The sequence below is a fragment of the Dasypus novemcinctus genome, assembly GCF_030445035.2.
Source record: "Dasypus novemcinctus isolate mDasNov1 chromosome Y unlocalized genomic scaffold, mDasNov1.1.hap2 SUPER_Y_unloc_1, whole genome shotgun sequence".
Lineage (NCBI taxonomy): Eukaryota > Metazoa > Chordata > Mammalia > Cingulata > Dasypodidae > Dasypus > Dasypus novemcinctus.
The window spans coordinates 785,336-811,896 of record NW_027261977.1 but is presented as its reverse complement, the minus strand read 5'-3'; the positions used below and the strand labels follow the sequence as shown (position 1 = coordinate 811,896).

The 26,561-nt window shown below is 36.1% G+C and overlaps 1 pseudogene; it reads left to right on the top strand.

Moving 5' to 3' along the window:
- The window catches only part of LOC139438569 (calcineurin subunit B type 1 pseudogene), a 50,735-nt pseudogene extending 48,655 nt beyond the window's left edge, over nucleotides 1-2,080 (top strand).
- Nucleotides 2,081-26,561: the final 24,481 nt, after the last annotated feature.

The window sequence follows — 26,561 nt, the reverse complement described above, 5'->3', positions numbered from 1 at the left end:
TTCTTTCAGAATGAGTATCTCATTAACCATGTAAAAACGTCATCCAGCTTCATACAGAATGCCAGATCCAACTTCCTCCAGTTGACATAAGAGTTTTACACATTATTAAGCAATAACTACAGCCCATAGCCAGCAGGCACCAGTTACAGAAAAGAGATTATCACCCTTCAGCACCCCTTTAAGATTAAAGGTGTAAACTCTTTAAAAGTAGAACAAAATTAATAAATAAATCTGGAGCCTAACTGAAAATCCATAAGCACCAGTGGTTCCAGGATAACTGCAGGAGCCCCCCTCCCCGCCCCCCTCCCCAGGATTCTGCTGTCCAGAATAAAAACCTCTGAACTTCTGCTGACTCCTGTAAACACCGTGTAACTATAAACCAGACAAATTTGGACAAATTCTGGGTGTTGGTTGCCCCTCCAGGAACTTGGTTTGCCTGCATCTCAGGTCTAACCCCTTGTATTCTCCCTGACTCCAATGACCTCTGTGTCCTAATAAATATAATCCCCCAGTTTATGACTATTTGGAGACTAGAGGCAGGGAACTCTTCATCCTGCTAGGAATACCAGAACCATGTCACCAAATATATGAGAGCCCCCTTTCTTGTTCCACGGCTAGTAAGTCTAAAAGTAGTGAGTTCTGCCATGATAAGATCAGCAACCCTAGTAAAAAACAAACAAACAATAATTTAAATGCTCTGCCCTCCTTAGTTACCCAAAACATTAAAAACCTTAAATATCAAATAAGCCTTCTGAAACAGGCCTTAAACTCTCTCGCAAAGTAATTCTCCAGAATAAGCAAAGATTAAATTTATTGTTCCTCCAGCAGGGAAGCCTGTGTATAGCCCTAAACAAAACCTGCTGTTTTTATACTAATCATTCAGGAGTTATTTAAAAAAGCCTAGTTTGCAGGTGATTGGAAGAGCATAACAAAGCCCAGAAAATGCCTGCCAACCAGTATCACAGCCTTTTTAACTGGTCCCCTTGGCTCACAACCCTCATCACTGCTTTAGCAGGACCCCTGTTTGTCCTTGTACTGCTTACCTGTTACCCAAATATAATCAGTAATTTGAAAAATTAGTATAAGAAAATTCCAAACCATTAAACTTATAGTTTTAAATGCCCCCTACCAGTTAATGCCTACCCACAAAGAAATTCAAAAATTTGAATTACCATAAAGGAAAGGGAGAGATGTAAGGGTAAGGCCACATTGGGAAAATCAGAATACAACTACATTAAAAAGTAAGAATTGCAAATGCCTTCAGATAAATAAATAACTTAGGGCTGCTCCCAAGAAGAGTGCCAATAAATAACATGGGGCTGCTTACAAGAAAGGGCTTTTAAAAAAGAAAAAATAGATAAGCTATCTTCAGCTAACCACAGAGTTCCACTTCCATGCCTGCTTGCTTGCTCATTTACTAGTAGACCCCCCCTTCCTAAAAACTATAATACTACCCCTTCCCTTAGACTCGGGGCTGCTCTCTCCTCTGCATAGGATGAGGCAGTTGCCATGTGGCTAATAAAGCTCTCGATTGGAACTTTATTCAAAGTCTGAGTCTGGTCAATATTGCTGGCCTGTAACAGTAGTCCATTGGATATGTGCTAACACTTTGATGCTGATGAACTTGAAAGGCTAGAAAACAGATTTAAGAACATTGATTTTGACAATTCTGTTTCTTTGAGTGTGGAAGAGTTCATGTCTCTGCCAGAGTTACAACAGAATCCTTTAGTGCAGCAAGTAATAGAAATATTCAACACCGATGGGAATGGAGAAGTAGACTTTAAAGAATTCATTGAGGGAAACTTTCAATTCAGTGTCAAAGCAGATAAGGAACAAAAGTCAAGGTTTGCATTCTGTATCTATGACATGGATAAAGATGGCTATACTCCCAACCGAGAACTCTTCCACGTGCTGAAGGTGAGAGTGGGGAACAATATGAAAGATACACAGGTTAAAGCAAATTGTAGACAAAACCATAATAAATGCAAAAAAGAATGGAGATGGAAGAATATCCTTTCAAGAATTCCGTGCCATTGTGGGTGACCTAGATATCCATCAAAATGTGGTGGTAGATGTGTGACTTTTTAAAAAGAGTACTACTGAACACTTTTGCTTTCTTTTCCATCTCTGAAGATCTGCTCGAGATGTCCAGCAATGCTCTTGTGTGTATTTAAAGGAAGAATGATAATAACTTAATAAATTTGTGTGATATAAAAAATGGATGAAATGGATGAACACAGAGAGAGGGGCTGCAGAGATAGAGAGCAGAGACTCTAAAAAGAAGTTCAAATAATTAAAGCAATGAGAGCCAGAGAAGCCTAATGCCCAGATTTGGACATTTGCAGGACCTCAGAAGAGTAGGCTTATAAGTTAATAAATTCCCATTGGAAAACACAAATATATTTCTCATATATTGCCTTGGCAGTCTTCAAAATCTAAATCAGTTTGGGAAGAAAATAATAAGATTTGAATTTATGTACATATGCAAACTCTCAAAACATTTTTTTAAAAAGTAGCATAGCCATATTAGTCCTTTTTTTTCTGCTACTGTTCATGTGGACATGGCTTGTATATATAATTACCTTCTCCCACTACTGATTCCATATTTGTCTTATGCTCAGCAAGCACCTCCTGGTGATTAGCTTCATGGGACAACACAAACCATCATTGCTATAGGGTCTGGTTCATTAGTTTTCCTACCTATGTTGTGTGGGGTATTAGCCAGGAATCTCTAGGGAAACAAAACCAAAAGGAAATGCCTGTAAATAGTATAATTTTTATAAAATTGACTCATGCAACTGTGGGCAGGCTGCAAGTCAGGGACTCTGATGAAGGTCCTGGATGAGTTTCCCTTGATGAGTCTGAACTAGAGACAACAATTCTTTCTCTGAGAACTGAACTCACTTCTCCTATTAAGGCCTTCATCTGATTGGATAAGACATCAGCCTTTGCTGACAGCAACCTCCTCATTTGATTGTAGATGTAACCAGCCATCTAAGCAATCAACTCACTGATCATTTAAGTCCATGGAATATCCTTGTATTAATATGGACCATTGTCTATGAGGTGCAGAGGTGCCCAAAGATGTACTTACCAAATCCAATGGATGTGTCATGATGATGGGAACGAGTGTTGTTGGGGGGGGAGAGGGGGGGGTGGGGGGGTGGGGTTGAATGGGACCTCACATATATATATTTTTTTAATGTAATATTATTACAAAGTCAATAAAAAAAAAAAGAATAAGCTCTCACATGGGAAAAAAATATATTGTAATTAGCCCAGTATTTGCTTGAACAACTAACTGGACACCATTAACAGGCCAAGTTGATACATTAGCCTACACAGTCCACCACTTGTCAACTTGGCTGCCATACGTATCATCTCAAAACATATTTAACCCCTAAATAAAAATAACAGTGACATATTCTTTTCCTCCTAACAATACTCAATTGCCCTGCATACAAACGGAAACACACTAACCCCCTCTGCCCCACTCCCCAGATTACTGTGTAAGTTCTTTGGTGAAACTCACTCATAAAATTGGCATCTTTAAATACTATGACATAAAACTAAAACAACTTATATGGTAAGGGGAAAGATAGGGAAGAGAACAAGATATTCATTTTATATACAAATATAAACATATTCATAACAAAACAAGGAAGAAACATTCATTACTATTACAACCCTTGTTTCTATAACTGGTCATATGGTCTTAGTTCATATTTTTCATTACCTTCTTCCACTACTCATTCTATGTTCCCTTTACCATCAGCAAGCACCCCAGAATACTGTGGTTCTTTGCCTGGTGGAAAAACCCAAATTTCCATTCCTGATTTTTCTTCCATTCCTGATTAGCCCTGCCTGGATTATGTTTCATAGTTTTCCATTGTTTTTCATCAAATTACCTAGATGTCCTAGGGAATCTTCTGTATTTCAGGCAAACTCTGCTTTACCTCTATGGGTAATTGCACTCCTGTTTCCCCTTGATAGTTAGGATGAATCATCCCAGCCAGTACAATAACTCCTTTCCTGTTAATTCAGAGCCTAAATTTGACATGTAGCAGTCTTAATTTCCAGTTGAAAGCAATTGTGTTCCCTGGTGAAAGTGCTCATCCTTTTGGAATTAATAATTGTAAACCAGAAGAGTTTAACCTTCAGGCACAAGTAGCATAAATCTTTTGGCAAATCACTAGAAGTAATAGTGAGAGGTACCACTCCCATTTCCACCCATTGAATGCTGGCCATGGGAGAAATAGCACCATGGAGTCAATGCTGATTTAGAGCATATAGAGCCTCATGGACAACATTGTCCCAGCCCTTAAAAGTATTGCCACCTAGTTGGCACCATAATAAAGCCTTCAAAAGGCCATCCCATGATTCTATCAATTCAGCTATTTCAAGATAATGGGGCACTTGGTAAGACAAATGAATTCCATGATTATATGTATGTTCCTGTACATCATTTGTTGTGAAGCGTGTTCCTTAATCAGAAACAATGCTGTATGGAATACCATGATAAGATATTTTGAAGTCCATAGCTGGTAGTTTTTGCAGAAGCATTGTGTGCAAGGAAGGCAAAAGTTACTCAAAGTATGTGTCTATTCCAGTTGGAACAAATTACTGCCACTTCCATGATGGTAGTGGTCCATCATAATCAACCGGCCACCAGATAGCAGCCTGGTCACCTCAGGGAATCGTGCCACTCCAGGGACTGAGTGCAGGTCTCTGCTGCTGGCAAACTGGGCTCTCAGCAGTGGCTGTAGCCAGGTTAGCTCTAGTGAGGGGAAGTCCATGTTGCTGAGCCCATGCATAACCTCTATTTCTACCACCATGGCAACTTTGTTCATGAGTCCATTGAATAAGGAAAGAACATCTGGGGAAAGAGGGTGACTGTAACCCATAGATGGGTCATCTTATCCACTTGATTATTAAAAGCTTCCTCTGCTGATGTCACACTCTGGTTAACCTTCAGCAGGCACAAATATTTTCATGCTTCTACCCACTCAGAAATGTTTATCTACATACCTCTTCCCCAGACCTCTTTGTCATCAATTTCTCAGTCATGTTCTTTCCAAGATCCTGATCCTTCAGCCAAACTGTTAGTGACAGCCCATAAATCAGTGTACAAATGCACCTCTGACCATTTTTCCTTCCAAGCAAAATGAACAACCAGATGAACTGCTCAACGTTCTGTAAATTGAGAGGCTCTGCCATCACCACTGTCCTTCAGGGACTTCACAGCATTAGGCTTCAATTCTGTAGCTCTTTACTTTTGGATCATAATTCCATATTGTACAGAACCATCTGAAACAATACCTGAGCTTTCTCTTCCTCAGTCAACTGAGGAACTGAGGAACTAGATAAGGAACTGACCAAGAGGCCATAACTGTGGGCTGGGACAGAGAAGGAAATGTGGCAGGAGTGGGCATTTGGGCCACTTCATCATATAAACCATTTATGCCCTTGGGAACCACGAGAGCCCTACCTCCTATATACAATTTCCACTTCATGATGAAACAAGCCTGTGACACCCAAATTTCTGGTTTGGTGAGTCAGACAATACCCAGCTTATGATAGGCATGTCAATTAATTTGGTGACCCATGGTAGATACCATTCTATCTCTACTAAGACCCAGTAACAGGCCAAAACCTGTTTCTCAAAAGGAGAGTAGTTATCTGCAGAGGATGGAAAAGCTTTGCTCCAAATTCCTAAGAGTCTGCATTGTGATTCTCCTATAGGAGCCTGTCAAAGGCTCCAGATAGCATCTCTATTTGAGAATGATGCTTCCAGCATCATTGAATAACTTGAATCATATGTTTCAAGTGAAAGTGCAGCTTGCAGAGCAATCTGGACCTGTCATAACCTCCTGTTTTTCTGGCCCCCACTTTAAACTAGCAGCATTTCTGGCTACTCAGTAAATGGGTCAGAGTAGCACATCCAAATGAAGAATATGTTTTCTCCAAAATCTGAAAGAGGCCAACAAAGCATTGTGCTGTATTTTGTTGTTGTTGTTGTTGTTGTTGTTGTTTTAGAAGAAATTTCACTGAGGTGGAAGGTCCCTGCATTTTTGTTGGATTTATCTCCCATCTTCTCTCATACAAATGCCTTACCAATAAGTCTAGAGCAGTTGCTACTTCTTGCTCATTAAATCCATTCAGGGTAATATCATCAATATAACGAACTAGTATGATGTCATGTGGAAGGAAGAGATGATCAAGGCCACTGCAGACAATATTATGACATACGACTGGAATAGGACATTGAGGCTTTACTTCTGGCCTTGCTAAATGAAAGCAAACTGTTTCCTGTGGTCTTTAAGGATGGCAATTTCAGAAAAAGCATTTCTGAGAACAATCATCCTTGATATTGACACTGATCTCTGAAATATCTGCTCAAAACTCTGGTTGCTTTCTACTTAACACATTTCTATGTAGAGGCAAAACTCCATCAATGTAAGCCCCACTCTAACTTGAGGACCACAATGAAAATTTGGGTCTACTAAAAATAATGTCACTGAGCCAGTGTCTAATCATCCCTAAATGTCTATATCCTTTTACCCAATGCACAGTTACCCTAGTAAAGTGCTGTAGATCCTTTTGACTAAGGCTGGAATAAAGATTTACATACAAATTTTTGATAATGTTCCTTTGGGAAGGGACACAGTCTTTCCCTCATTCAAATGTCTCTGGGTCTGAAACTGTCTCAGGTCTGTGAATTGATTAAGAGGTCTTGCCTCTCTGTTTCTGTAATTCAAGTTAAACTTTTGTTCACTCAACATAGAACTCTTCTGCTTATACAGAACAAGTAGGAATTTAATAGGCTGCACATCTATTTTATTTCTAGGCACCCCATATCTATTAGCAAATGCCATAGGTTGACTTAGACTATTTTGATCAGTGCTATGAGTCTGCTTTTCATTATTGTAGCAACTAAATGCTGCCGCTTGACTTCTCTTGGCCTTGGATCTGATCCTGCCCATGGGGTTTATGGACTCTGGTTCTGTAACAGCAGTTACCACAGTAAAATATGACCTACAGAGAAGAGCAACCACGGAGCTCTTCAAGGAAGTTTGAGTTAGTCCAACCTATATATACCTCACAGTCCTGGTGAAAAGTGTGTCCTCTGTACACTCCTGGTGTGTTGGGTAAGATTTAGACAGTAAACCCACTCTAACATTCCAGTCTCTCTAAGCCATTGAATCCCCTCATCTATAGTACACCAGGTCAATTCTGTCATCTTAGCCTCAGGCATTGTTGGCCAATTTATGGTCCCAGTTTCAGCCAGCCATCTGAATGGCCTCATGCTACATTAAATCCAGAATCTCTAATTAGGGTACCTATATTTAAAAATTCAGTCTGATACACCTTTATATTCCTTCCACAATTATCCCACACCCATAATATACATTCTCACACTTAATTCCCCCGATTTCTGTCTATCACACTTTGTACTTCCCCTTTGCAAGCTTGTGACTTTAGTAATAGGTCTAGAGAAGCCAGACTTGGAGTTGTCCTGGATGGTACTGCAGGGACAGATGCTGCACCCAGATGGCTCACTGGGTGGACATGGCAAGAGTGTAAATGACAATGTAAACCATTATCCACATGGTGCAACAGTGCTCCAAAATGTATTCACCAAATGCAAATACATACATACATACATATATACATGCGTACAGACATACAAACATATATACATAAAAGAGCTATGTGGCCCAGAGCTGCAGACCTGGCTATACTCAAGAGATATACTTGGTGTAGTTCACTTTGGGGAATAAAATAGGATCCTTGTTGAGAGGGAGAGAGAAAAAAAGAAGGGTCTTGCAAACCAATTACCTAAGGGGATTTCTTTGCAGATTTATCTCATGAGACAAAGTTAATCTCTATAAATGGGGATTAGATGGCAGACTCCTTGGAACAGATTGGCTGCTCGGTAGTTTTCTAACCAGGGTAGGCTTAAAGTTGGGTTGTTCTTTTCTCATGATGTGAAGGAGGTCTTGTGGTTTTCTCCTAACAGGATTATATGGCAAAATCTCAGCAGAATTTAGGTTTTAAGTATCACAAACACATATATCTCTATTCCAGTCACCAGGATTCCACTTCTTTCCAAACAATATGCTTACTGTAATAGAAGACAACCTATAAGGTTGAGATTTCCAGTACTTTTGTAACTCTGCTACTCAAACAATGTGACTCTGAGTCTGGACTTCAGAGATCTCAAGTCTGAAACTGCAAAAAACAAGATTTTCTCTCAGTTCCCACAGAGAAATTTTCACACCATTCATGTGGCATTTAACTTGCAAATTTGAATATTCAGCTCATCCCTTTCTTTCATAACTCTATCCAGCACATTTAGTCAGTCAACACCATTGTAACTTTTAACCCCATTAAACTCCATTAAGATGTTAAAAACACTTACCCAGGGGCTTACCTTTTATAAGCATGAATGTAGTCTTACCCATTGGTTTTAGTTTGTTTAGCTCTATTATCATTTCCTGCCATGGACTGTCAGTGACCTCTTTATAATTGAAAACACAATCATTAGTGCCCATGAATCTAATCAGAGTATCTCAACTTCAAAAGAACCAGGATGAATTAAGGAATCTCATTTTTAAGATTCTCTTTCTCAAGAGCCACACCTAGTACCAAACTATATTAACCAGAGCTCTTTAGAGAAACAGAATTAATAGAAATACGTGTCAATAGAATGAGATTTTATTAAATTGTCTTACATGACATGGGAATACACAAGTCCAAATTTCATAGGGCAGACTGCAAGCCAGGTACTCTGATGAAGATTCTTGATGAAGGTTCCCCATGAGATGGTGATTATCTAAAATAGAGATAGGAGTTCTCTTTCCAAATGCAGAAATCAATTCTCCATTTTAGGACTTCCACTGGCTGGGTGTGGTATTACCCATTGCTGATGTATCACTCTCCTCAGCTAATTGTAGATGTAACCAGCTATATATGCAAAGAACTCACTGATGATTAAAGTCTATGAAATGTCCTTGTATTATAAGTAACACAGTCCATGTTGATCAAACACCTGTGCACTATTACCTGGTCAAGTTAACACATTAACTTAACCATCACAAGTTGTCTCCCATTGACCTTAATCCCATTTTATGACATTAATAAGAAATTCCTTCTTTATCTCACTTGTGTAGTAGCTGTCCTGTTTCTCTTGATAATCAGGATCAGTCATTCCAGGCACTACATTATGTAAAGTAATTTCTACAGTAATTCAGAGGCATGAGTAAACCAGCCAGCGGTATTAACTTCCAGTTCAAGGGAATCATTGTTTTCTTTTTTGATGTAAGCACACCTTCTTTTGGAACTTTGACATGTAGATTAGTAGAGGTTAGTCATGGGAACAGGAAGCAAAATGTTTTCTAGTTGGCCACTAGGTGTTGCCACTCACATTTCCACCCCTTGATGCCTGGACCCCATGATCCTGTATATTGGAGAAATGGCTCCAAAGAGTGATGCTCATTTAGAGCTTATTCACCCTCTGGAGAATACTTCCCCAGCCCTGCAAGGTACACCCAGTTGGCAGTATGATAATCCATTCATCTTTCTACCAATCGAACTGTTTAACATAATGTAGAGCATTTTAAGGTTAGCGGCTGTATGTTCTTTGATCAGGAGCAAAGTATCTAGAATAACAATGACAGTGACTAAGACAACCTATAAGTGCAAAGGTAAGTTTTGACAGAAGCATTGCAGGCAAGGGAAGCAAATCTGTTCCAGAATACTTATCTATTCCAGTATATCAAAATGCTGTCTTTCATGATGGAATTATACCAATGTAAGCAACCAGACACCAAGTCTGGTCACTTCAAAAAATGGTGTTATTTTGGAGGCTGCAATTTCTGCTGATGCTAATGTCATTTTCTAAGATCCATCTGTTTTCTCTATGGGTAAAATAGGAGAATTGAATGTGGATATGGTGGGAATTACCACCTCTACATTCTTCAGGTCCATGTAAGTAGCATTAATATATAAAATTCCCCCAGGAATGTTGTTTACTTTTTTATAGAAATTGTACAAAATTTATTTTAAAAGAAGCTGTGTATTATAGAAATTTTATATCAAAAGTATAAAGATTCTTATATTCCACTCCTCCCACTCCTATACTTCTCCAAATAATAACATCTTTCATTAACGTGATACATTTGTTATAACTGACTAACACATTTTGAAGAATTACTACTTACTATGGTCTATATTTTACATTATGGTTTACAATTTGCACCACATAATTTTATAGGATTAGACAAAATGTATAACAGCCTGTATCATCATTGCAATATAATGCAGGAAAATTCCAAAGACCCACAAATGCTCCATGTTCCACTATTTGGCCTGGGTGGCTGTGTTGTCATGTAAAGATTCAGGGTCATTGTTCTGCAAACATTGTACCATTCCCATCTAAAAGAGGGAAAAAGATGCATTGAACATTGAACAAGTAGATGCATCCTAAAAACACTCTTGAAGGGTTATATGGAGAATAGTTCTGGTTGAGTGACTAATTGATAATATTTAGCCAATGAACCCTGGAATCATAGGAGATATAGAAAGTCAAATAAATGGATATGAATTCCAGGATGGGTTCTGTGGGTAGACATGCATCATTAAATGAAGAGTTTTATAGATATTGCTTAAATAACCAGTAGGAATTTGCAAGTTGATCATTGTGGAGGGGGTAGCTTACAGTTTTGAAGACTTTGGCAGACTTACTGGGTTTGCAATTTGTAATCTCAGCATGGTATAATTCCAATTCTCAGTCTCAGGGCTACAAACATTGCAGGGTACTTTACTCCAACTCCTGTGGCAGATTCAACCTGAGATGTTCTCTTCAGTGGCAAAGTTGAGGATTGAGGTGATGTCATCTGAGGTAGATGATGGTCACTAGGGGGAAAGCAAGCCTTCCCAAGGAGCAATCCAAAAAGGAGATAGAATTTTATCATGGGTCATACCAATGGGCACCTTTATCGTGGTATCTCTGGAGGTTTTATAAATGTTTATTCCAGAGCTTCATGAATTTTAGACTCCATCTTGTATAGGACTCACCTAGCAAAAGCTTTGGCTTCCCCTATATTTCCCTCCACAAGAAGAATATATTTAGCTCCACGTACATGCCAATCATGTGTTGATTTTTATAAGAATCTTATTTTTATTTAATTAAACCTGGGTCAAGAATCATTTATACATTGGTGACAGTGTACCTATTTGCTCTATAAGATGGATGTCTTTGGGTCATTAGCCATGTTGTATGCCAGTGGTTGAAGGGCAACAAGTATCAATCTCCTATTTTCCATCCCTGGTTCAGTTTTATGTTAGCTGATTTTGTTATTGTTATTTGATTCCTGATAAACCTTTGCGGATCAGTAAATAAGCCTATGACTGATTTCGTCATCAGAAAACACTGAAATGCATAGCTAGGATGAACATGGTCCATGTGGAGAGGACAGGCTTTTCAGGCTGCTACTTGTATCATGACAGGTGTACTTGGAATTGTTTCTCTCTTGCTCAGAGATTGCATGATGCTGTCTCTCAGAGCTTGCTCTATGTCTGGTGTTTGCCAGTTCAGATGTTGTGCATTGTATGAGATAATACAATGCACAAATATCACTTTTAAATTTTTTATTAGAAAACTTGTGAGTTCACAAGCCAATCATGCATACCATATAGGATTTCCTTACATCACCCCAGCAGCAACATTTTGCATTGTTCTGGAACATTTGTTAAATGATGAAAGGGCATAATCATATTAGTTCTGCTAAATATAATCCATAGAAAACATTTGGTATATTTTTCCCACAGGCCATACTATTACTAGCAATTTATATTAGTATTATATATTTTATATAGTTTATGAGGGAATATTACTATATTTATACTGTTATCCACATTCCGTCACCTACCATGAGGTTCACTGTTACATGGACTTGAATAATTCAAACAACATCTACATTTTGACTCTACGTTTCATGACAAAACTATGCTGCCATCACCTCAGTCAGTTTTAGAAAGTTTTCATTACTCCAAATGGAAAAATCCCATATCTTCATATACACCCCATGGTTGATGCTTAGTATTGATAAGGAAGCCTGGGAAGCTGACTTGCCCAGTGGTTAGGGCAGCCGTCTACCACATGGGAGGACCGTGGTTCTAACCCCGGGCCTCCTTGACCCATGTGGAGCTGGCCCATGCGCAGTGCTGATGAGCGCAAGGAGTGCCCTGCCAAGCAGGGGTGTCCCCCGCGCAGGGGAGCCCCACGCGCAAGGAGTGCGCCCCAAAAGGAGCTGCCCAGTGTGAAAGAAAGTGCAGCCTGCCCAGGAATGGCACCGCCCACACTTCCCGTGCCACTGACGACAATAGAAGTGGACAAAGAAACAAGACGCAGCAAGTAGACACAGAGAACAGACAACCGGGGAGAGGGGGAGGGGGATTAAATAAATAAATCTTTAAAAAAAAAAGATAAGGAAGCTCTTTACCACTGATGTAAAAATATTACAATACTACTGTTCAATATTGTTCAATGTTAATGAGCTGTATTTTTTTCAGGCATCACCATATTTGCAACACCTTGGAAGAGAATAGTCTTATATTTGTATCGTTTATAAGAATACTCATCCACCCCCACATTCAATATGCTATGCAGGCCCTAGATTATCCTTTAGCATCCTTCCAATTGACAGTTCCCTAACAATCCCTTTCAGTCACAGTCATACCTATAAGTCAGCAATATTATGCTCACTATAATGTGGAACTATCAATGCTATTTCCACACATTTACAGTCAAGTCTTATTAAAAACTGTGCATATATTCAATATCACCTCCCACTTCTCACCCCACATTTTATCTCCTAGAAACTTTATCTAGATTTTAGATCCATGAGCTTACTCACATTAAGTTCATAATAGTGAGAATAGAATATTGTCCCTTTTATGTGGCTTATTTCATTCAACATAATGCTCTCGAGGTTATTCCATGTTTTCATGTGCATCCTTACCTCAATTTTTCTAAGAGCTAAATAGTATTAATCAGAGGTATGATCACATTATGTCTTTGAGTTCTTCAGTTGATGGATATATGGGATGTTTCCATCTTTTAGCAGCTGTGAATAATGCTGCTATGAAGATTGGCTAGAAAACATCTGTTAGTGTCCCTGTGTTCAGTTCTTCTGAATATATTCCTGGATGAGATTGCTGGATTATACTGAAGGTTTTTTGTTTTTGTTTTTGTTTTTGTTTTTTTAGGATCCTGAGGAACTCCAAAAATATTTTCCATAAAGCCTGGACAATTTTATATTCCTACCAACAGTGAAGGAATATTTTTATTTCTCCAAACCCTCTTCAATCATTGTAGTTTTCTAGTTTTTTTTTTTTTAAGTAGCAACCATTCTGTACAGTGTGCAATGATATCTCTTTGTAGTTTTGATCTGCATTTCCCTAATAGCTAGCAATGTTGAGGTATCTTTTCATGTACTTTTCAGCAAATTGTATTTCTGCTTTGGTAAAATGTGTAAGTCATTTGATCACTTTTAAATTTGGGTTACTGGTCTTTTTTATCCTTAAGCTATATGATCTCTTTACATAACATGAAAATCAAGTGCTTGTGGGATCCGTGGTTTCAAAAAATTTTCACCAACTTGACAAAGTCATATGAAGGACAGAAGTGCTTAATTTTGAGGAGATCCCATTTAACTATTTTTTTCTTTCATGTTCTTGCATTCTTTGTAAGGTTTAAAATACCATGAGCTACCACTAAATCTTGAATAAATTTCCCTATATTTTCTTCTAAGAGTTCTATGGTTCTGCTCTTTGTATATAGGCCCTTGAGCCATTTTGAGTTATTTTTTGTATAAGGTGTGAGATAGGGTTCTCTTTCTTTCTTTTAGCTATTAATATCAAGTTATTCTAACACTGTTTGTTGAATACACTGTTTTGACTTGGTGAATTGGACAACCTTTTCAAAAATAACTCAACTGTGTATGTAAGGGACTATTTGTTGATTGTCAATCACCCATTCATCAGTCTATCTTTTTACTTTTCTTTTCTTTTTAAAGATTTATTTATTTATTTACTTCTCTCCCCTTCCCCTCCACCCCCACCCTGGTTGTCTGTTCTCTGTGTCTCTTTGCTGCATCTTCTTCTTTGTCCACTTCTGTTGTTGTCAGCAGCACAGGAATCTGTGTTTCTTATTGTTGCGTCATCTTGTTGTGTCAGCTATCTGTGTGTGCAGCACCATTCCTGGGCAGGCTGCACTTTCTTTCATGTTGGGTGGCTCTCCTTACGGGGCACACTCCTTGCGTGTGGGGCTCCCCTACACCAGGGACACCCCTACATGGCACAGCACTCCTTGCACACATCAGCACTGTGCATGGGCCAGCTTCACACAGGTCAAGGAGGCCCGGGGTTTGAACTGCAGACCTCCCAGTGGTAGGCAAATGCCCTAACCACTCGGCTGAGTCCGCCGACCCATCAATCTATCTTTGGACCAGTATCATGTTATTTTTATCACTATAGCTGAGTGTTATGCTTTGAAGACTGGAAGGGAGTGTCCTCCAACTTTTTGTTCTTTTCATAGATGTTTTTGATTCTTTAGAGCATTTAACCCTTCCAAATAAATTTGATAATAAGCTTATTATTGCAAAGAATACTGTTGGAATTTTTAATGAGGATGCATTGACTCTCTAAATTACTTTGGGTACTATTGACATTTTAATGAGATTTAATCTTCCAATCCATGAACATGGAATGTCCCTATGTATATGTACCTCTTCTTAGTTCTTTTAGCAATGTTTTATAGTTATCTGAATACAGTTCTTTATGTACTTGATCAAGTTTATTCCTAAATATTTAATTCTATTGTAAATCAATTTTTTTCTGAATTGCTACTCAGATCGCTCATCAGTAGCATATAGAAATGCTACTGATTTTTGGGTATTAACCTTGTATCATGTCACTTTGCTGAATTTTGTTATGGTTTGAGGGGAAGACATTTTCTAGGAATAGGATAATATAGTCAATGAATAACAAAAGTTTTACTTCTTACTTTTCAATGGGGGATACGTTTTGTTTCTTTTTCCTAACTGATTACTCTGGCTAGAGCATATAGCCTAATAATGGGTAACAGTGGCTAGAGTAGTTGTATCCTTGTTTAGCTCCTGATCTCTTCTGGAAAGCTTTGTTTTTCACCACTGAGTATAATATTAGTTTTACAGCTTTCATATATGCACTTTAACGTGTTGAGAAAGTTTCCTTGTAATCCTATCTTACAGAGTGATTTTATGAAAAAAATGCTGTTTTAGTCAAATGCTTTGACTTAGTCCATTGAGTTGATCATATAACTTTTCTTCTTTGATTAATTAAGGTTGTGTATTACACTAAATGATATTCTTCTGTTGAGCCACCTTTACATTCCTGGGATAAAACCTATTTGATCAAGTTGTACAATTTTTTTAATGTCCTATTGGATTCCACTAACAAGTCTTTCACTGAGGATTATTGCATCTATATTCATTACAGAAGTTGATTTGTAATTTTCTTCACAATATCTTGATCTTACTTTGATATTAAGTTGATGTTGTCTTCATAGAATGAATCTGGTACTATTCCCGCATGTTATCTTTTTAATAGTTTGAGAAAGAAAGGTATTAAATCTTTTCTGAATAATTGTTAGAATTTCGCTTTGAAGCTGTTTGGTCCTAGTATTTTCATTTCAGGCAGGTTTTTGAAGACTGTTTCAATCTCTTTACTTGTGATTGGTTGGTTGATGTCTTCTCTTTTTTGTAAGGTCAATTTAGGTTGTTAGTGTGTTTCTAAGAATTTGTCCATTTCACCTACACTGTCTTATTTTTTGGTATCCAGTTTTTCATATTATCCTCTTATGATTACTTTTAAAAATATTTTTTCATTGTAAAAGTTGTATACTACATTGTTGTGGATTATTGTTACCAATTCTTAGATTATATCAACAGATTATTACAACTAACTGTGGTCTATACACACATTTGGTATATTTTCTATAGCTGCTATAGTTAACACAGTCCTCCCTCTTGAGGACCCTGGGATGTCGATGTCCCCTCCACCTCTCAATTAAGAGGGGACTTCAATCCCACATAGCTGGATGGGACTCTTTTGCCTAGAGCTATAGATTTCCTCAGTTCAATGTGTGGTGGTTTATCCTCACCTGGATGTCAGCTGACCAGGATAAGGCCAATGAATTGGAGAGCAGGTGCTTCAACACTGCTGAATCTCAGGATCCAGCTGGCACTAGGACACCTCAGAGTTTTAAGTCTCCTGAGCATACACCAACCTCATTACCAACCCCAGGTTCAATAAAAGGGACAGAAGAAGCATGTGTAGAGAAGCCACATCTGAGTCCAGCTCCATCACACTCAAAAGTACAAATTCTAAAGTAAGGCCCACTGACAAGGAACTGAACTCCAGAGCCATCTGCCATGACTGCAGGACCTGGGTGTCTCTGAAGCACTCAGGAGAACCATGACCTGGGGTTGTGCCTATGTTGGCTATCTCTAAGATCCTGCAGATACATGCATAAGCATGGCTCCTCTTATGACCTCCCAACTCCTTTTGAAGTCTCAGCCATATAAACTCATTTGTCCTTACCATTTCCCCTTTTATTTAAGGTCTTTTTCTAGTTGCATCACCAGCCAACAATGAGGAATATGAGGAAGAAATCAAGAAAAAAAAATACCCTTTGTAAGATGGGTAAATTTTTAAAAAATCAAATATCTAGGAATAAACTTAATCAAAAGTGTAAATGACATACACAGAAAAGTACACAACACTATTAAAGGAAATCAGTTGGACTTAAGTAAATGGAATAATATTTCCTGTTAATGGATAGGAAGTCTAAATATCATTAAGTTGTCTATCCTACCAAACTAATCTACAGATTTAATGCAATCCCAATTAAAATAGCACAGCATTTTTTACTGAATTGTAAAAACTAACTATGAAATTTATTTGGAAGGGCAAGCTGCTCTGAATGGCCAAAGACATATTGAAAAAGAGAAAATTATTGGAGGAATCACACTAGCTGACTTCAAAACATACTACAAATCTACAGTGGTCAAAATGGCCTGGTTGTGGCACAAGGATATACATACTGACCAATGGAACTGTTTTGAGAGTTCTGATATAGATGGTCACATACACAGTCATCTGATATTCGACAAGATCACCAAGTGCACTCAACTGGAAGAGAATGGCTCTTCAACAAATGGAGCTTGGAGAACTTGGTATCTGTTAGCAAAATGAGAGCAGAGCACCATCCCATGCCTTATACAAAAATCAATTCAAGATAAATTAAAGATCTTAATTGAGCCAAGACCATAAAGACCTTGGTAGACAATGTAGAGGATGATCTAAAGGAATGTGTAATAGGAAATAGTTTCATGAACTTAACACCCAAAGCACAATCATCAAAGTTAAAAATAGATAAGTGGGACTGCCTCAAAATTAAAACTCGTGCACCTCAAATGAGTTTTACAAGTGAAAAGACAGCCTATCCAATAGGAGAAAATATTTTACAATCATATATCTAATAGGAGCTTAAAATTCAGCATTTGTAAAGAAATCCTATATCTCAAAAAAAGACAAAAAAATTTTTAAAAATGGGCAAGAGATGTAAACAGACACTTCTCCAAAGAAGAAAGACAAATGGCTAAAAGACACATGAAAAGAAGCTATTAGGGAAATGCAAATCAAAACTACAATGAGGTATCATCGTATACCCATTGGGCTGGTGGCTATTAAAATAACAGAGGACTACAAGTGTTGGAGAGAATGTGGAGGAATGGGAACCCTCATCCACTGCTGGTGGGAATGCAGAATGATCCAGCCATTTTGGAGGACAGTTTGGTTGTTCCTCAAAAAACAAGCTATAGATTTGCAATATGACTCAGCAATTCCACTGCTGAGTATATGCCCAGAAGAACTGAAAACAAGGACATGAATCAATACACACACACATCAGTGTTCATGGCAGTAGTGTTCACCATTACCAAAAGTTGGATTTAATCCAAATGCCTATCAGCAGATGAATGGATAAACAAAATATGGTATATTCATACAATGGCATACTACTCAGCTATAATAAGGAATACAGTGCAAACACATGGGATAACATGGATGAATCTTGAGGACATTATGTTGGTGAAGCAAGCCAGACATTGAAGGATAAACATTACGTCACCTCTCTGATATGAATTGAGCAAATTGAGCCATCTCAGAGAGCTGGAATCTGGAAGATAGCCTTAGCTCCTTCTATTTCTGTGCTGACAGGTAATATCTTTCTCTCATTTCTATTTTTTTTTTTAATCTCTTTTTTCTTTGTCAATCTAGCTAGGGTTTTATAGATTTTGATGATCTTCTGAAAGAACCAAATTTTGATTTTGTTGACTCCATTTTTTTGTTTATTTTCTATTTCATTTACTTCTGCTCTAATCTTTGTTATTTCTTTTCATCTGCTTGTTTTGGAATTAAGTTGTTCTTTTCTTATTCCTCCAGGTGCATAATTAGGTGTTTGATTTTAGCTCTTTCTTCCCTTTTCATGGAGACATTTAAAGCTATAAGTATTGTTTTGAGGACTGCATTTGCTGAATCCATAAATTTTGATACATTATGTTCCTGTTTTAATTTGTCTTCATGTAAGTTCTGACTTATCTTACAATTTCTTATTTTTGGACTACAGGTGTTTTCAGATTGTGCTGTTTAACCTCCTTACCTTTGTACATTTTCCAGTCCTCCACCAGCTATTGACTTTCACCTTACTCTATTTTGATCAGAAAAATTACTTTGTATATTTTCAATCTATTTGTATCTATTGAAGACACTTTTATGGAGAATGACCCATGAGCCCTTAAGATATAGTTATATCCTTTTGATTTGGATTGATTTGTTCTGTGTGTCAAGTCTAGCACAGTTATCACAGTTTTCAATTTCTCTATTTTATATTGATCTTCTGTTTAGATGTTCCATCAATATGAACATTGTTCTGAACTCTTCAGTTATTATCTCCTTCCAGTTTTACCAGCACTTGCATAATATATTTAACAAGTGCAGAAATATATGTGATTTTTTTCTTATTGGCAGTTTTACCCTTTTGTTAATAAATAATGTCTTTCTTTGTATCATAAAGATTTTCACTTGAAATCTAAATTGTCTGATGTATTACTATACTTATCCCTATTTATTTTTGGTTAATATATATGTGTGATATCTTTTTCTTGCCTTTCACATTCAGCCTATTTGTGTCCTTGAGTCTAAGTTGAGTCTCTTTTAGTTAGCATATTTGTGTCCCATATTTTTTTCCAGTCCCCCTGTGTGCATCTTTTGACTGAGGTATTTAATTCACTAGAATGCAATGTTAGGTTATACATACTTCTCCCAATAATTTAGCTTTTATATATCAAGTCTTATTTAAAATACTGTTTATACATTTAATTATTTTCACTGGTTTTGCTGATAATCTTTATTTTTAGTATCTCTTCCAATCTATGTCTGCTGTCTTTTCCTTACAGACTTCATGACTTTTTTAGTATTTCTTGCAAGGTCAATCTTTTCATGATAAACACTATTAGTTTCTGTTTATCTGTAAATTCTCTAACTTTACACTCACTTATGAAGGACAATTTTACCAGAAAAAAGAATTTTTGGCTGGCACTCTTTTCCTTTTATTATCTTAAATGTATCATGTAACTGCATCCTCATCTTTATAGTTCCTAAAGAGAAATCAGCACTTGATTTTATTTGGAATCCCTTGTATGTTATGAATAAATTTACTCTTGCAGCTCTCAGAATTCTGTATCTCTGGCATTTGATATTCTGATTATTATATATCTTAAAGGAATTCTACTCATTTTAATTCAGAATGGTGAATGTGGACTTCTGGGATATGCATATCTATGTTTTTCAAAAGAATTGGGAAAGTTTTGACCATTATTTAATCAAATATCTTTTTTGCCCTTTTTCCTTTTTCTTTCCCTTCTGGACATCCATTATGCATATGTTTGCTTGCTTCCTACTGTCATTTAGTTACCTGAGTGAGATCCTGTTCAATTGTTTCCATTATTTTCTCTATATGTTCTTCATTATATTCAATTTCTGAAACCTTATCTCCTAGCTCACTGATCCTTTCTTCTGCCTCTTCAAATATGCTGTTGTATACCTCATGTGTATTTTTTATTTCATTTATTTTGGTTTCAAATTATTTGGGCTCTCCAAGTGTCTTCCTTTACTTAAAAAATCCATTTTATTGATACTAATTCATAAAGTATAAAATCTGTCCAAAGTGTACAATTGATAGCAGTTGGTATAATCACAGAGTTTGCATTCATTACTAAAAATATGCTTTTTATATTGCCTTTTAAACGTTTTTCATTTTTATTCCCTTTATTTGGGAAGTTGCAGTTTGCTGAAGGACATAGCTTATATGCATATATATATATATATACACACACATATATACACACACATATACATATATATATACACACATATATGTGTGTATATATATTATTATTATCATTATTATTAGAGAAGTTGCAAACTTACAAACAATCATACAAATGCATGGAATTCCCATACATGATCATTCCACTAAACACACTGAATTGTTGTGGAATATTTGCTATATATTATGAGCTAATATATTTAGGTTATTATCACTAACTATGGTCTATAGGGTATATTTGGTATACTTTTCCATACTCCCTATTAACACAGTACATCTTTAGCACTGATGCAAGAATATTCCAGTATTGCTGTTGACTATAGGCCATAGCTACATTAATTACATTTTTCTCATACTTTTCCATATTTTTACCACCTTGCAATATTGATATATATGTTTTGATTCATAGAAGTACATTCTTATATTTGTACTATTAATCACAATTCACATCCTCCTCTGGGCTCACTATATTATTCATTCCCAGTCCATATATTAAAACACATTATAGTGAGTAGAACTATTGTAGTTTTGCATTAAGCATTTTTAAAGGAGTTTTATTGAGATATATTCACATACCATAGAATCTAACCAAAGTGCACAACAATGTCCTTCAGTATAATCACACTGTTGTGTCCCCATCAGCACAAACATTTTAGGACAATGTTATTTGTCATAAAGAAAAACTCAACACCCCTTAGTAGTAACCTCACAATCCCCTTTTCCCTCCACAGCCCCACACAACCACCAATCCAATTCTATCTCTATAAATTGACATACATCCTCTTTCTCTATAAATGGAATCATACAATATGTAGTATTTTGTGTCTGTTTTCTTTAATTTAGCAGAATAGTGTTTTTTTTGTCTATTAACATCTTGTTACACTAACATATTTATTCACTTTCAAAGAAAAAAGCTTTATATATGCAATATTACACATATTCATATTTGATGTGAAGTTTCACTATTATATACAAACACATGTTGCAGGGTTTTTTTTTGCTTTCCTTTTAGTAATATATATGACATTAGGCTTTACACTTCAACCACTGTTGTACCCATATAATGCTGCAAGTTACTGACATGTTTTTGCTTTCACCTTTTCTGTTCATAATACAATCTTTTTTTTTACCAATTCTGGACAAGTTAACCCTCAGCTTTCCTTTTTTAAATTCATTCTATTTCCTTATGACCCATATCTAAGTTACTAACTCCATGAGATTACACAATATTATTTAGTTCATAACAATAAAGGGACGCCATATTCATTTTCTTGTGCCAGGCTTGCTTAATTCAACATAATATCCTCCAGGTTTATCCATGTTCTCATGTTTCATGACTTCTTACAGTTGCATAATGTTTCAACGTGTGCATACACCACAATTTGTTTATTAATTGCTGATGGACACCTGACTTTTTCCCAATTTTTGGCTATCATAAATAACACCACTATGAGCATAGGTGTGCAGAAGTCTATTATGTCACAGCTATCAATTCTTCTGAATATACAACAAATTGTGGCACTGCTGGGTCATGTGGCAGATCTATAATCAACTTCTTTAGGAACTACCAAAAAGCCCTCTAGAGTTGTTATAACATTCTACATGCTCACCAAAAATGAATCATAATTCCTTTCACTCTGCAACCTCTCCAAAACTTGTAGTTACTGACTTTTTAATAGTGGTCATTCTAATATGTGTGATTTGCATTTCCGTGGTCATTAGTGAGGTTGAATATTTTTTAATGTTTTTGCTATTTGTATTTCTCTATGAACAAAAACTTGTTTAAGTCTTTTACCCATTTTCCAAAAATATATTTTGTCTGTTTATTGTTGTAGAGTTGTAGAATCTCTTTATATATAATGGATAGTAAACCCTTATCAGCTATGTTTTAAAAAATATTTTTTCTTGTTGAATCAGCTACCATTTTGACCTTTTGACACGTCCTTTGAGGTTAAAAAAATGTTTAATTTGAAGGAGGTCCCTGTTATTTATATTTTTGTTGTTGCACATACTTTGGGTGTAAGGTCCAAGAGACCACCACCTACCATAAAGTCTTTAAAATGTTTCCCTACATTTTGTTCTTGTAGTTGTATGGTTCTGATTTTTATATTCAGGTCTTTGATTCCTTTTGCTTTGATTCTTGTAAAAGGAGTGAGATAGCAGTCCTATTTCATTCTTTTCGTTATGGATATCCTATTCTGCCAGCATCATTTGTTGAACACTGTTTTGTACCATTAATGTGGACTGGGTAGGTATGTATAAAGCCAGTTTCCTATAGAGGTGAGCATTTATTTCTAGACTCTCAATTTTATTCCACTGATTAATTTTCTATCTTTATGTCAACATCTTGCTGTTTTGACCACTGAATCTTTAAAGTATATTTCAAGTTCAGGCAGTGAATTTATTCCCACATTGCTCTTCCTTTCTAGGATACTTTTAGGTATTTCAGTGCCTTTTCCCTTCCAAATAAATTTTCTAACTTCCTTTTCAATTTCTGGAATATAGGCTGTTGGACTTTTGATTGTTATTGTGTTGAATCTATAACTCAGTTTGGATAGGATTGACATCTTCATGATATTTAGTTTTCCAACCCATGAACACAGTATGTATTTCCTTTTGTTTAGGTCTTGTTTATTTCTTTTAGAATTGCTTTGTAGTTTTCTGCATACATCTGTACATCTTTGGTTAAATCGAGACCTGCTTTTTGGGTACTTTTTTGCTATTGTAGATGAAATTTCCCCCAGATTTCCTAATTAAATTGTTCAAATCTAGTGTAAAGAAACATTATTGATTTTCGAATACTGATCTGGTGTCATGCCACTTTGCTGAATTCCTTTATTAGCTTGAGTAACTTTCATATTCATTTCAGTATTTACAAAATATAGGATCATATCATCCATGTATGGTGAGAACTTGCCTCCTCTTTTCCTATTTGGATGACATTTTATTTTTGTGTGTGTGTCTAATAACTCAAGCTAAAATTTCTAGAATGATATTGAATAACAATGATGACAGTGGTTATTCTTGGCTTGTTTCCAATCTTAGAAAGATTTCAAACTTTCCCTATTGCGTAGCATGAAGGTTGTGGGTTTCTTATACATGCCCTTTGTTAAGGAATTCTTCTATTCTATCATTCAAAGTGTTTTTTATCAGAAAAGGATGTTGGATTTTGCTGAATGCTTTTTCTGCCTCAATCTAGATAATTGTGCTTTTCCCTTTGATTTGTTAATGAGATATATTATGCTAATTATTTTCTTATGTTGAAGCACATTTCCATACTAGGAATAAACCCCATTTGGTCATATTATATAATATGCTGTTGAATGCTATTGTCAAATATTCTGTTCAGAATTCTTACGATTACATTTACTAAAGATTAGTCTGTAATTATCTTTTCTTTTGTTATCATTATCAGGATTTTGTTCTAGGATGATGTTGGCATCATAAAATATGTTGGGTAATTTTCCCTCCACTTAAAATTTTTGGAAGATCTTAAGCAGAATTGTGTTAATTCTTCTCAAAATGCTTGGTAAAATTCACCTGTGAAGTCATCTGCTCCTGGACATTTCTTTGTTGGGAGATTTTTGATGATTGATTCGATCTCTTTAAGTGTTATTTGTTTGGTAAGTTCTTTTTATTTCCTGAGGGTCAGTGTAGGTTGTTTGAGCATCACTAGGAATTTATCCATTTCATCTAGGTTGTCTAATTTCTTGGCATACAATTTCTTATAATATCTTCTCATGGATCATTTCTGTTACTGTGGGTTAATTCTTAACCTCCCCACTTTTATATCTGATTTTATTTATTTACATCTTCTCTATTTTTTATTTGTTAATCTACATTAGGTTTTGTCAATTTTATTGATCTTGTCACAGAACCAGCTTTTAGTTTATTGGTTTTCTATACATTTTTGTTCTCAATTTCCTCTCTAATCTTTATTTCTTTCCTTTTGCTTGCTTTGGGAATGGTTTGTTATTCTTTTTCTAGTTTTTCCAGTTGTTCAATTAGAGCTCAGAATTTAGCCCTTTCTTCTTTTTTTTAATGGGTAGTTAGGGCTATGAATTTCCCTACACATTTTTCTGTTTCTCATAAATATGATAAGTAGTGTTCCTTTTTTCTTTCAAAGCAATACATTTATTAATTTCACTTACAATTCCTTCTTTGAGCCACGGACTGTTTAGGAATGTGTTGTTCAGCTTCAAAACATTTGCAAATTTTCTCCATTCCCATCTATTACTGATTTCCAGTTTCATTCCATTATAATCTATTGTCATTTCTAGTTTCATTTTATTATATGAAAAAGTGCTTCTTATAAATTAAATCTTTTTATATTTATTGAGACCTGCCTTGTGATCTAACATATGGTCTGTTGGAGAAGGATTCATGAGCACTTGAGAAGAATGAATAATCTGCTAATATAATGGGATGGAAAATTTTGCATATGTCTATTAGGTCTAGTTAATTTATCATGTTGATCCAGTTCTCTGTTTCTTGTTCATTTCTGTCAGTTTTCTATCTAATGTGAGTGGTGTGTGACTATTATTGTAGAATTCTCTGTTTCTCCTTTCAGTTTTGCCAGAGTTCAACTCATATAATTTGGGGCACCATGGCTAGGTCCATACATATTTATTACTTTTATTTCTACATGGTGGATTGTCCCTTTTATTGATATAAAATAACTTTCTGTATCTCATAACATTTTTGTATTTAAAGTCTGTTTTTTCTGATGTTAGTATAACTACCCCTGCTCTTTTTTGGTTACTGTTGCATAAAATGCCTTTTTCAAACTTGTTACTTTCATCCATTTACCTTAGACCCAGGCATCCTGAGGTGAGTCTCTTATAGGCAGCATATGAATGGCTTTTAAAAAAATCCATTTGTCAGCCTATATTTTTTGATGGGGAGTTCAATACCTTTACATTGAATACTATTACTGTAATAAATTATACACTTCCAGTATTTTTATTCTTCAGTTTTCATGTCTCATATCTTATTTTCATCTCTCTTTTTACTCTTTTGGTTATCCTTTTTACCACTCTTGCATTCAATACTCTCCTCCAAATTTTTATCTCCTTTTTCTTTTCATCTGCAAAGGTTCCCTTTACTACTTTCTGCAAAAGCAGACTGTTTTCTATGAGCTCCCTTATTTTCTGTTTATTTTTGAATATTTAAAACTCACCTTCATATTTGAAGGATAATTTTGCCATTTAAGTAATTATTGGCTGGCAATTTTTTTTCAGTATCATTGTATCATACATTGTCTTTTTGCATCATGGTTTCTGATGAGAAATCTACAGTACTATTACCAGTCATCTCTTTTGTGTGATATTTTGACTTTCCCTTCATGCTCTCAGAATTTATTCTTTATTTTTGATGTTTGACATTTTGTGTAGTATGTGTCTTGGAATACTTCTACCCAGATTTATTCTGATTGGGGTATGCTATAGTTTTTGGACATGTAAGTTCATTTCTTTCATGAGAATTGGGGAATTTTCAGCCATTATTTCCTAAATACTCTTTCTTTTGCTTTTCCATTATGTTCTCCTTCTGGAACTCCCAAGCCACATATTATGGCACTTCATATTACCATTCAACTCCCCAGGCTCCTGCTCAATTTTTTTCCCATTCTTTTTCCTCTCTGTGTTCTTTTCTATATGTCCTGTCTTCAGTATTACTTATTCTTTCTTTTATCATTTCAAATCTACTATTGTATACCTCTAATGCTTCATATGTCAGAAGCTAACGAATGCTTGACTATGAACCACATTGGCTTCCCAGAAGTTTTTTGTTTGCTTGTTGGGATTTTGTTGTTGTTGTTTTTAGGAAGCAGCAGGGCCTGAACCCAGACCTCCCTTTGGGAAGCAGGAGCTCAATTGCTTGAGCCACATCGACAGCCTCGGTGTCTTCTTGATGTCCTTTATCTCTTTAGTCATATTGTTTTTCAACTAATTTGATTTTGGAAAATTGTGTGCACTTTATTAATTAGTTGTCTGAAACCCTGTATCTCATCTGGATTTTTGTTATACTCCTTTTGCTTTGCCATTTCTCCCCTTTTCTTAAAAGG